Source organism: Perissodus microlepis, chromosome 19, assembly GCF_051167445.1.
Source record: "Perissodus microlepis isolate ML-2025 ecotype Zambia chromosome 19, ASM5116744v1, whole genome shotgun sequence".
In the NCBI taxonomy this organism is placed as follows: domain Eukaryota; kingdom Metazoa; phylum Chordata; class Actinopteri; order Cichliformes; family Cichlidae; genus Perissodus; species Perissodus microlepis.
The window spans coordinates 28,483,983-28,493,601 of record NC_140479.1 but is presented as its reverse complement, the minus strand read 5'-3'; the positions used below and the strand labels follow the sequence as shown (position 1 = coordinate 28,493,601).

The window sequence follows — 9,619 nt, the reverse complement described above, 5'->3', positions numbered from 1 at the left end:
TCCCCTCAGTTCTGACTACCTTCCCTCTCTTTGTTATCATCCGACTACACTTCTCCAGTCCGAACGACATTCCGATGTCGTTGCTGTATATCCCGGTGGTGTGGATCAGTGAATCAGTGTCTCGTTCACTCTTGGCATACAGCTTGATGTCATCCATGTACAGGATGTGGCTGACAACTGCTCCATTTCGTAATTATACATTTTATTTATCTAAAAGCCCCTTTTAATATACTTAAGGACACTATACAGAAAACAAAAACAGGCATAAAAACATGAAACAGGCATAAAAAACATGAAATATACACAATGATAACAGTAGCAGACAGAAAGTTTAAGATCAGGGATAGGTTATAAGGAATAGGCAATTTTAAACAGGTGGGTTTTGAGGTTGGACTTAAAAAAAGAGGGAATGAAGTGATGTTTCTGAGGTCTGGGGGTAAGGAATTCCAAAGTTGGGGGGCAGAGCAGCTAAAAGTCCTGCCCCATAGAAACAAGACGAGGGGAAGGAACAGAAAGAGAAAGGGAGGAGGATGATCTGAGTCACCTGGATGGGATGGTGATCTGAACCAAGTCAGAAAGGTATGGTGGGGAGAGCCTGAATAGCCTTAAATGTATGGAGGAGTACTTTAAAATTAATGCGAGATTTGACTGGTGAAGCTGCTTCAGAATAGGGGTGATGTGGGGGGTAGAGGGAGTCCTGGTAATAATATGGGGAGCAGAGTTCTGGACATCTTAAAGCTTATTAATGGATTTTTGTGTAAGTCCAAATAAGAGTGAGTTACAGTAGTCGATTTTACTGTTGAACACCACAGTCTCAGTCTTCAGTCTTAATTACTCAGGAACCATTATTTGACCTCCCGCATGCATTCTTGAAAGTAGTGCAGGGACACAGCAAGGTCGTCAGTAAGTTCAAAATAGATCTGTATGTCGTCGGCGTAACAGTGGAAGGTGATATTGTATTTTTCAAAGATTGCGCCTAGAGGGAGCAAATACAACGAGAAGAGAATAGGGCCTAAAATTGATCCTTGAGCTACACTGTAACAGACCGGTGCAGAAGAAGAGGAGAAGGTGCCCAAGTTAACCGAAAAGGACCTGTCAGCGAGGTATGATTTAAACCAGTCAAGAGCAGTGCCTCTAATACCCACAGTGTGCTCAAGTCTTAATAATAAGATGTTATGGTCCACCATATCAAAAGCCGAAGAGAGGTCCAATAAAACTAGGACCATAGAGCGTCCAGTATCAGTGATTACAAGAATATCATTAAGAACTCTAACCAACGCTGTTTCAGTGCTATGCAATGGCTTAAAAGCAGATTGAAATTTCTCAGCAATATTGTTCGTGTCCAAGTACGCCTGGAGCTGGGAGAGAACTAGTCTCTCCAGGATCTTGGACAAGAAGGAAGCTTAGAGATCGGTCTGTAGTTTAAAAGGTCATAACAGTCAGAGTTTCTTTTTTTAAGAATCGGGTGGACTACAGCATGCTTAAAAGCCAAAGGAACACAGCCTGAGAGCAAGGAGAAAGAAGAAATAGGATACTAGGTGCAATTACATCAAAACAGTCCTTAGCTATGCGAGATGGAAGAATGTCAAGCACAGTATTGGTGTTATTCATTTGATCAACTAACCGCTTAAGAGACAAAAGTGACACAGGCTCAAACTGGTCGAAAGTTGAAATGCACTCAGGAATGGGGAGAGGACATAAAATAGGGGGAAGGGAGGACTTAAGAGATGAGACCTTATCTAAAAAGTGAATTTGAAATCGCTCACAAAGAGCCTGAGAATAAGGTAAAGGCATGTCCGGGCAAGGGTTAACCACTGAGTTAAAAGTTTTAAATAAGGTACGGGGGTTATGACTATTGGCCAGGATGATTTTGGATAAGAAAGACACTTTGGCCATTTGTACCAAGGTGCTGAGTGAGAAAAGGATACAGGTCTAGTTTTTAGTGGAGCAAGAGAGTTCAAAATACTACTAAGGCTATGATTATAATCAGTGGCGGTCCTAGCCTGTTTGGCGCCCTGGGCGAACACTCCCTCTGGCGCCCCCCACCCCACCCCACACACACACACATATGAAGAGAGAGAGAGGTGGTGTTTTGCGCCTCTGGTATTGTTGCCCATCCCTTTCTATGCCCCGCTCATGCATTGACCCATGCGCCTGTTCATCTTAGCCGCTATGATGCCTGACAGGAGCTTCCACGTGGTGCTGAGGCGGGTTATTGGTCGGTAGTTGGACGGACCGGTCCGTTCTGGGGGTCCTTGAGGAACAGGACTGTCCAGCCTTCGGTTAGCCATTCTGGATGTCTCTCGTCAACTAGCAGCTGGTTCATTTGTGCTGCCAGACACTTGTGGAGTGCAGTCAGCTTCTTCAGCCAGTAGGCGTGAACCATGTCAGGGCCTAGTTCTGTTCATCTCTTCATACTGGAGACCCTTTCTTGGATTTTTTATATGTATATATATATATATATATATATATATACATACACAGTAGAACCCCGACTTACGAATACCCCATTTAACAAAAAATTCTGCCAGTGTTATGGCAAAATGCCCGCATAACGAAATCCGCTGGCTCTGATTGGCTGAGCCCACAATGCCTACAATGCCCACAATGCCTTCCGAATCATGTGACAACCCCCTTGGCCCTTCTTACTTGCGCTTTGCTGTTCCACTTGAACGATGTATTGTTGTTGCAGTTAGCAATTAGCCAATAGCCTATCGTTCACTCAAAAGGCGTGATGGGTGCTTCGACTTACGAAAATTTTCGACTTACGAAAGACCCTCGGGAACGAATTAATTTCGTAAGTCGGGGTTCCACTGTACACACACACATATATATATATATAGATATTAGGGGTGCAACGATACACAAAATTCACGGTTCGGTTCGATACTTTGGTGTCACGGTTCGATATTTTTTCGATACAAAAAAAAATGTTCATGCCTTTTTAATTTGTCATTTATTAAAATTATAAATATATTTTAACTCAAAAGTACAGTTTTTAAATTTAATGTTGCTGAAACAACAAAGTAATAAAAAAAATAAATATATCTGATTGAGGAATCCCTCATCTTTGGAAAAGAGAGTTTGTTACAGAGAAATGGCTCTTTCCAAAATAAAAGCTATACTATACGCTTCTTCTGGGCTATATTCTCAGCAGCATATTAAACATATCAGGTCCCCATAAGGAGAATCCTGTGCTAACGGCTGTCTAAATGACTCGGGTAAAGTTTGTAGCATGGTGCTTGTTGTTTTTGTCTGCTTCCACTTGTCTTTGCACTAGGATGATGTCGGAGTAAATGTGCAGTCATATTCGTTGTGTTCCCACTAGTGCTGTCAGCGTTAATCTGAAATGATGTTAACGCCACAACACGGCAAATCTCCGTTAACGAACTACCTCGGATCACCCCGTGCACGGGGCTGGACGGCCAACACGTTAACGAGCTAACTGCGCTAACACACTAGTTCCCACCAATGTAATTAAGCATTGCGTGGCACATCCAACATACTGTTTTACTTTTGTCCATGACGTGCTTACCTTCAGGGTCATACGTCACATGAAAACCAAAATAGTTCCAAACGCCAGATCTGAATGAGGGTGGGGGAGGTTCAATTTGTCATGTTGCAAGGAGAGCTTAACTTCTGTCTGCTAGCTTGCCCTGCGCTCAGTGAATCTGCGTTCGACTACTCCGCCTAGGCTGCACTGTCGAGCGCAGATCCACTGAGCGCTCAACACAGACAGCATCGTCAGAAGGAAAGTTGATAAAATAAATTAAAAATTTTGTATTGTTCGATACATATGCGTACCAAACCGAAAGCACTGTATCGAACGGTTCAATATCGATACGAGTATCGTTGCACCCCTAATAGATATATATATATATACACATACATCTCATCCAGATTATATATTAAGCAGAGTTGGTTGAAGTGGTAATGCTAATGAATGCTGTTTGGAAAGGCCCCCAGGGTGCCAACAGACTATATATTCACTGCTGACCCAGGGAAATAAATATCAAATTGTTTATGTTAGTAAAAGCAGGTGTAAGATTTGACAGGATGTGCAAGAGGGATGCGGCGGGGTGTGGTTTATGGTGCTGCTGCAGGTGTGATTGACCCACCTGAGCGGCATCTGAAATCACGCCTCGCCGACTTAAAAGTTGGAGTTTTTGGCAAATGTTGTTGTGGTAATGTTGGGCTGGCAGCGGGAGAGCTGCAGCTCTGTGTGTATTGTGAACAGCAACCGTGTGTGTGCTAATAAAAAACGCTGCAAAGCATGTTAATGTCACCGGGTCTGCCGTGGTCATTTACAAGGGATATGAGAAGACCTGGAGCTAGATAAGAAAACTGAGGCTCTCCACGTGAAGAATGAAGCCTTTATGTAGTAGCACAAGGTGAGAAGTCATCTCATACACAGTATTAAGTTTATTGAACATATCTTTATCTTTTAACAATGTGCACAGAATGATGAGTCACGTCTTCATTATCTATTTGGGAGGACCAGGAGGTTTTCCATGCCCATGGTCATGGGCTTTTCCATCTCCATGTCCATGGCCATGTTCTTTTCCAGGCCCATGTCCGTGTCCAGGTCCATGTCCATGTCCAGGCCCATGCCCGTGTCCAGGCCCATGCCCGTGTCCACCTGGTTTGCCCTGTAAACAACCGTAATAAAAAATGACTTTTTAGTGAAACTCATTGAGCAACAAACTCAAAAAGACTGGAAAAGCTGCATGCTTCGGATGGTTGGGTACCGAAATCTTCAGTTCAGTGCTTTTCATTGAACTGGTCATCTATAGGTACTCCTCACAAACTTCACCCTTACAAATGATAGCACTTGCCAAAAGTGAGGTCACAACTACCGCTTTCTTTTGGCTGTCAATGAACCTCGCGATTTTACGCAAGGCTACGCCTAAGGGAGATGTAACAATAACTTGAAAAGATGAGAAAAGGATGCTGATGTGCAGGTTTTGCCTTAGTGGTGACACCCAGACTAAATCTCTGCAGCATTTTTAGTATGAAGTGCAAACCTGGCCCTAGCAACACATCTAAACTGAGGAAACACCTAGTCAAAATAGTGGTTTGTGTGGCGCATGTAAAATATTTCACATAGATCACAAAATCACTCAAATGAGGAGTATAGACTTGTTTTGTAAGACAAAATTTGAATGTAGTTTTTCAAAGTGAATCCAATACGGAAAAGAACGGTATCCCAACTGTAGGAAGAGATAATGACAAATCAACACGTGCACGCTACGAGATTACAGCATCAACTAGCAAAGCAAAACAGCAGAGAACAAACAAGTGAAAGTTTTCTTACTCCAGCGCATCCTTGACCCTGAGGTGTCTTTTAAGAGAAAGAAATTGCTTTATTAGTTTGTTATGCTGTTTGTCACAGGTGTAAAACCATCTAAGGAAATAAATGGACTCACCTGGTCATTTGCTATAGTTAGAAAAAATAAAACAAAAAGCAAAATTGGTTACTTAAAAAATACTAGACCTAATGTAAGTAGAAGACTCATTAGAAAGCAAATATGTTACATAACTGTGCAGAAGGACAACATAGACAATGTTGCCATTCAGACAAACAGCTCTCAGAAACACAAGAAAGGCATATTATATCATATTTAACAGCACAAATAGTTCTTCAGTTAGTCTAGATAAAGAGTAGCAAAATGCAAATAAAAAAATCAGCAGTACATAGAAGTGCAGTGAACATTACAGTAATTTCATCAATGCAGTAATAGCACACAAGGTTTTTCAACCTAGGTACTATATGTCAGGGATCTCCATCTAAAAAAAACATCAGAATTTGAGACTTACGGTCACTCATTTTGCCTCGTGAAAAGATTTTACCTGAAAAAAAGGAGAGGAAAACATAAGTCTTGAACTTTTCTTGCAATCAATCATCACAAGAAATCAATACTACGAGTTACCTACCCGATGCAGAAAGCAGAACAATTTGTATCTGATGTCTGCTTTTACAGCTGTATTTATAGAGCGGAGACGAAGAATAGGGAGGTTTCAGTGTGGGCGGGGTGTAGCCAGAAAACTACACATCAGCTTTTGTTCTTTGAGAAACCAAACCCGTCACGCACAGCTACTGTCTCTGCAGTAAACGTGCTGCAAAGAAAAATCTAAATTAAGATCAATGCTTTTTTTATTTGAAAAAATACTGACATAGTAGTTTGCTTAATATTAAGATGGCCAGTGTAGATAAGTTTTTTTTAAATTCATTAAAAGTTGCTGCTTTTAGGCAAACTGTCATTTTGTTAGACCTAGAGGAAGACTTTTGCACTTAATTATGATGGTTGCACTTAAAAACAAGAGGCTTAGGAATGCATTAACGTGACTCGTAAAGACAGCCAAACTAAAACTCAGATGTGTTTACAGTGCTGTGAAAAAGCCTCTCATTTCATTTTAAGTTGCTTCCAAGAAGCCAGACTTTCTTGGAAGTGGGCTTGAGTAATAGTTCACCAGGGTTTGTGATGGTCTTTTTCTCAAAGGTTTCTTTTTGGACATTGGCTGCTTTTTTTTGTTACTTATTTTCAGACCCATTCTTGTATCTCACCATTTGGAGAGGAATAGTTTGTTGTTTGCTAAACTGACCTATGAATGATTCAAGCATCAACAAAGGCACCTAACTTAAGGGATTAAGTGGTGTCATGTCTACACATAACAGCCACACCAAAATCTTTACAGGCAACTTAACAAAAAAATTTTTTTTCTATAAACATCTTAATTGCTGTATTTCTTGGGTTGTTTTTAGCATCGAAATAGCACTATACAAAAACACAAAATTGGATCCCATTCCTTTATCTACAAAGAGATTACAAATATAATAGTTTGATTTTTTTTTTTAATCAGCAAGGGGATTCTGTAACAGTTGTTAGATGAAAACTTGGCATGTCTTGGTGGTCCTCGAGGGCCGGTATCCTGAAATCTTTACATGTGTCCCTGCGGCAACACCTAAATAAAATTAGTAGGTCATTAGCAAGGCTCTATAGGCAAGGCAAGGCAAGTTTATTTGTATAGCACAATTCAACAACAAGGTGATTCAAAGTGCTTTACAGAGACATTAGAAACAAAAACAAATAAAAAGCATGATTTAAAATTGATTAAAACAAGCAGACAAACAAACTAACTAATTAACAAACAAACAAACAAAACAGTATATAAAATCAAAACAGATAAAATCAGAACAATAGATAAAATCAGTAGTTAAAATGTACGTTTTGAAATTTAAGCTTAAAAGTGTGGATTTGGTGCTTTATTCAAATGCAGCTGAGAACAGGTGAGTCTTCAACCTGGATTTAAATAAACTCAGTGTTTCAGCTGATCTGAGGCTTTCTGGGAGTTTGTTCCAGATATAAGGAGCATAAAAGCTGAATGCAGCTTCTCCGTGTCTGGTTCTGACTCTGGGAACTGATAAAAGACCGGATCCAGATGACCTGAGGGACCTGGAAGGTTCATACTGGGTCAGGAGGTCACTGATGTATTTTGGTCCTAAACCATTCAGAGCTTTATAGACCAGCATCAGAACTTTAAAGTCTATCCTCTGACGGACAGGCAGCCAGTGTAAAGACCTCAGAGCTAGACTGACGTGGTCCACTTTTTTGGTCTTAGTGAGGACTCGAGCAGCAGAGTTCTGAATGAGCTGCAGTTGTCTGACTGATTTTTTAGGTAGACCTGTAAAGATGCTGTTACAGTAATCCAGCCTGCTAAAGATGAAATCATGGACTAGTTTTTCCAGGTCCTGTTGAGACATCAGATCTTTTATCCTTGATATATTCTTGAGGTGACAGTAAGCTGACTTTGTTATTGTCTTAATGTGTTTTTCTAAGTTTAGGTCTGCATCCATCACTACACCCAAATTTCTCGCCTGGTTTGTGGTTTTTAGGTGTATAGATTGAAGTTCTCTGGTGACCTGTAATCGTTTTTCTTTGGCGCCAAAGACTATTACTTCAGTTTTGTTTTTGTTTAGCTGGAGAAAATTGTGGCACAACCAGTCATTAATTTCCTCAATGCATTTACCAAGAGCCTGTACAGGCCTCGGTCTCCTGGTGACATTGTGATATATATTTGTGTGTCATCTGCATAGCTGTGATAGTTTATTTTGTTGTTCTTTATCATCTGTGCCAGTGGGAGCATGTAAATGTTAAACAGAAGGGGTCCCAAGATGGAACCTTGGGGAACTCCACATGTGATACTTGTCTGCTCAGATGTGAAGTTACCTGTTGATACAAAGTATTTCCTGTTTTCTAAGTATGTTTTGAACCAGTTTAGTACAGTTCCTGAAAGACCTGCCCAGTTCTCCAGTCGTTTGAGTAATATAGAACTTGATTGCATGCTGAGATGGCAATTCAGCCATTTGATTCATGTTACAGCAGCTCAAGAATGAATGAACATGCAATAAAAGTAGTTTTAGAAGTAAAAAAAAACCATACACTTTTATTTAAATTTACTCGAGTAGGGTTACAGGTTGCCACCTCAGCATGAGGTCAAGTCTTGCTAATGACCTACAAATTTTATTCAGGTGTGTTGCCGCAGGGACACATGTAAAAGTTTCAGGACACTTGCCTTCGAGGACTGGAGTTCGACACGCCTGGTCTACAGCCATTTGTAAAGCATGGTGGAGGCTCTGTTATGGTTTGGGCCAGTGGTCTTAACAGTGGATCTTGTTTTTGACTTGTAATTCCATGTATGATTGCATGATAAGCCAATAAGTCACTGTACCTGCTTGCCACTTTCCTGGAAAAACACAAAGAAATGAAGTCTGTCAAGACTTATTGCGAAACTCAAGACTTTTTGCCCAGTACCATGAGTGTTCCACTCCCACTACACACTAGCTATCAGGAGGTGTGTCTGGTTCCAGTTTTGGCCTGAAAAAAAGACCAGAACTGGAGCTGGAAACTGGTTTTCTTGTCTCTCTGCCACCCTTATCCACCTTCCACCAACTGCAATTAATTGAATGGGAGGGTTTCAACCCATGTTATTTGTTTTGGTTTTGATAGATGTGACCAATCTATTTTCCGTTGTTGGGTTGGGTTCGAATGAGGACAACAAATCCTACAGTCTAAATGGCTCCCTTTCTTTTTGTTCAGTCAACTGACTGGTCTCTGGTTATTTGGTGTTGATGTTGGTTATTGGTTTGGTCAACTGTTTGTTTATCAGAGGTAAAAAAAAATTACTTTAGTTATTTTAGACGGCTTATGTAGAAAGCCCTTCTGAGAGTCATAATAATAGAACATGATACATTTACTGACTGTCATGAACAGTGTTGGTCAAGTTACTTGAAAAAAGTAATCAGTAACTAATTACTGATTACTTCCCCCAAAAAGTAATCCCGTTACTTTACTGATTACTTATTTTCAAAAGTAATTAATTACTTAGTTACTTAGTTACTTTTTAAAAACACGATTTACAACCTGAATAGGTGATAAAGCGATAGATCTGTCAGCCCAGTTCTACTTTTTCTGCATAATCCATCATACAAAATGTAATCAAATGGAAAAGTCTCTTTTTAAAACTTGTTTTATTAGTTTTAATCTTTTAACTTTATGCATCAAGCAAAAATTAAATTACATGCACCATTCTCTGACTGGAAGAAATTAGTTTAACATTT

The 9,619-nt window shown here is 40.2% G+C and overlaps 1 long non-coding RNA gene across 1 annotated transcript; it reads right to left on the bottom strand.

Annotated features, from left to right (window-relative positions):
* Window positions 1-4,355: 4,355 nt before the first annotated feature.
* Window positions 4,356-6,022, bottom strand: LOC146366272 (uncharacterized). Its single transcript, XR_014798695.1, has 3 exons — window positions 5,935-6,022; window positions 5,818-5,850; window positions 4,356-4,649 (listed from the first exon to the last, which is right to left on the bottom strand). It is a non-coding gene; the product is annotated as an uncharacterized LOC146366272 (long non-coding RNA).
* Between the last annotated feature and the right edge of the window lie 3,597 nt (window positions 6,023-9,619).